Source organism: Cervus elaphus, chromosome 16 (assembly GCF_910594005.1).
Source record: "Cervus elaphus chromosome 16, mCerEla1.1, whole genome shotgun sequence".
NCBI lineage: Eukaryota > Metazoa > Chordata > Mammalia > Artiodactyla > Cervidae > Cervus > Cervus elaphus.
This window is the reverse complement of record NC_057830.1, coordinates 17,665,228-17,668,487: the sequence shown is the minus strand read 5'-3', so window position 1 is coordinate 17,668,487 and position 3,260 is coordinate 17,665,228. Positions and strand designations below refer to the sequence as shown.

Genomic DNA, 3,260 nt, shown 5'->3' with positions numbered 1-3,260 from the left:
TTGAATAGTAGTTTGTTTACCTACTGTGTCTTAAAATACTTCTTACCATTATGAACTTTATCTTCCTCACAGAATTATAGTGATGATAAAATAAGTATGATGAACATTTTCATAAATTGTAAAACCTTAAACCAATGTTATTGTTAATGACTGGCATGATATAAAATCATAAATCAATATTTTTAAGAAGTTAAGCATGTTATTTCCAAAATGATGATATTCAAAGTAAGTCTAAATCAGGAATAACAACAATTTATTAAATAGTTCTCCCTTGGCTCAGAATTTGTGCATCAGAATGTCAGAAATGGAATATTAAGTTTGTATTTTTAATAAAGTACCAACATAATTATTGTCTCTCTTCTACTCCCTGGCACATGAGCTAAAAGAAAAATTTGAAAATCTAAACTCACAACTGTAAACCCAGCCAGCTAATACTGACTTGTTGCCCTTCCTCCAATGTTCTCTTACTTCATATTGTAATAGTGTATAGACTCCTTAAACCCACATCTCTTCTGGATTACTCCAGGTATGAAAATGTGAAATGGAAAGGACCAACTGGACAGACATTGAGTTCATTCTCCAGGGACTTTCTGAGTATCCAAGAGCAGAAAAACTCCTTTTTGTGATGTGTTTGTTGATGTACCTGGTGATTCTCCTGGGGAACAGCACTCTGATCATCCTCACTCTCCTGGATTCCCACCTTCACACCCCTATGTACTTCTTCCTCGGCAATCTTTCCTTCCTTGACATTTTGTACACATCCTCCTTTATCCCCTCAATGCTGATACACTTTCTATCAGAGAAAAAAACTATCTCCTTCACTAGATGTGTTGTTCAGATGTCTGTCTCTTACACTATGGGGTCGACAGAGTGTGTACTTCTAGCAGTGATGGCATATGACCGTTACGTAGCCATCTGCATCCCTCTGAGATACCCTATCATCATGAACAAGGCACTCTGTATTCAGATGGCAGCTCTCTCCTGGGGATTGGGCTTTCTCAACTCATTGACAGAGACAATTCTTGCAGTACGGTTGCCCTTCTGTGGGAAAAATGTCATCAATCATTTTGTTTGTGAAATATTGGCCTTTGTCAAGCTAGCTTGCAGATATATCCTTGAATGAGATTACTATCATGTTGGGCAACATAATATTTTTGTTCATTCCATTACTGTTGATTTGTATCTCCTACATTTTCATCCTTTCTACTGTACTAAGAATCAGTTCAGCTGAAGGAAGAAAAAAAGCTTTTTCCACCTGCTCAGCCCACATAATGGTGGTGATTGTGTTTTATGGGACAATCCTCTTCATGTATATGAAGCCAAAGTCCAAAGATGCTGCTTTTGACAAATTGATTGCCCTGTTCTATGGAGTAGTCACACCAATGCTCAATCCTATCATCTATAGCCTGAGGAATACAGAAGTGCATGGTGCTATGAGAAAATTCACAGCTAGACTGGTTCTGGAGGAAAGAATGAGAAATTTGCATTTTTGAGTTTATGCACAAAATAAGCTCATATATTGGATGCAAGGTTTTCAGTAGAAGCAGAACAAAGGAAATAAAGGCTATATGTAAAATCACAGAATTTAAGAGTTGGGAAGAAATTTCAGGGTAATAATCTAACTTCATCATTTATGAAAATAGCATAAAAATGTAGGGACAGTGCTCGCTTCGGCAGCACATATACTAAAATTGGAACGATACAGAGAAGATTAGCATGGCCCCTGTGCAAGGATGACACGCAAGTTCGTGAAGCGTTCCATATTTTTTGAGTAAAAAAAAAAAAAAAATGTAGGGACAACTAGTCCATGAAGTGAGAGCAAATTTTTAGAAACAAGAAAAAAATTGATATTAAATTTTTCCAGAAATATCCAGGGTACAGGTCTACTTAACAATTAAAATATGTATTTTTTTCATTCCCCCTTTTGAGGGAACTGCTTGAGTTCATGTGTTTTCTGTTTATTACTCATTTTTGTTTTACTCAGGGACTTGATCGGCCCCAATCTCATTTTTCTAATATATATATATATATATGTTCCTTCTTCTTTCCCTTGCTGTGTTTCTTCTACCCAGTCTGCTAAACTATGCTGCATGCACTATGTAGTTATCCAAAAATATCATGTTCTTTCACACTTAAGGACAATAGTATATGTCACTTCATCTCCATTATCATATCTCTCCTATGGTGACAACACAGGCATCTAATTAAAGAAAATTTAAATGTTTTATCTTCTGAAAAATCCTTCCAAATTTACCCACAATGAAAGCACTGTTTACAATTGCCAAGCAATTGTACAGAAGCAACCTAAGTGTCCATCAACCAATGAATGGATAAAGAACATGTAATGTGTGCATGTATATATATGTGTGTGAATATTGCTGTTGTTTACTTGCTAAGTCCAAAACTTTTGGGAGCCCATAGACTACCCCCTGCTGGCTTCTCTGTCTAAGAGATTTCTCAGGCAAGAATACTGGAGTGGGTTGTCATTTTCTTCTCCTGGGGATTGTCCTGACCCAGAGATCGAATCTGTGTGTCCTGCATTGGCAGGGGGGTACTTTACCATGGAACCATCATGGAAGCCCCAATGGAATATTACTCAGCCACAAAGAAAGGATAAAATTCTGCCACCTAAAACAACATAGATATATTTAGAATATATTATACTTAGTGAAATGAGTCAGAGAATGACAAATACTCTGCTATTACTTTTATGTGAAATCTAAAAAATAGAACAAATGAATTTATGTTAACAAACAGTAACAGACTCACAGATATAGAGAACAAGCTAGCAGTCATCAGTGAGGAGAGGGAAATGGGGAGGAATGAGCCAAGGGTATGGAATGAAGAGACACAAACTATTATGTATAAATAAGCAACAAGATTTCCTTTCTACAAGAGGAAATATATCCATTATTGTCTATTAATACTTTAAATGGAGTACAATCTATAAAAATAGTGAATCGCCATGCTGTATAACTGAAACAAATACAATATTGTAAATCAACTATATTTCAATAAAAAAGAAGTAAAAATTAAAAATAAGGAAATAAGGATGCATCCTTCATCCATGTAACATAAGAATTTTCAGGCACATGTATTCTGAGAGGTGGGAGTTATTAAAGACAATGTTTTTACAATTAATCTCTTTTTTAAGACCTATAACTTTTTTAAAATGTATTTTCAGAAAACTTACCACATACATTTTGTTTGCAGTTCTGTATATTAAAATCTACTGACTGTGAGGACAAATATTAAAATTA

The 3,260-nt window shown here is 35.2% G+C and overlaps 1 non-coding gene and 1 pseudogene across 1 annotated transcript; both read left to right on the top strand.

The window, feature by feature from the left end:
* Nucleotides 1–541: 541 nt before the first annotated feature.
* LOC122710021 lies at nt 542–1,493 on the top strand (annotated as a pseudogene).
* A 168-nt stretch (nt 1,494–1,661) lies between these two features.
* On the top strand, nt 1,662–1,768 carry LOC122673149. The gene has a single exon (XR_006334625.1). It is a non-coding gene; the product is annotated as a U6 spliceosomal RNA (small nuclear RNA).
* The last annotated feature ends 1,492 nt before the right edge of the window (nt 1,769–3,260 follow it).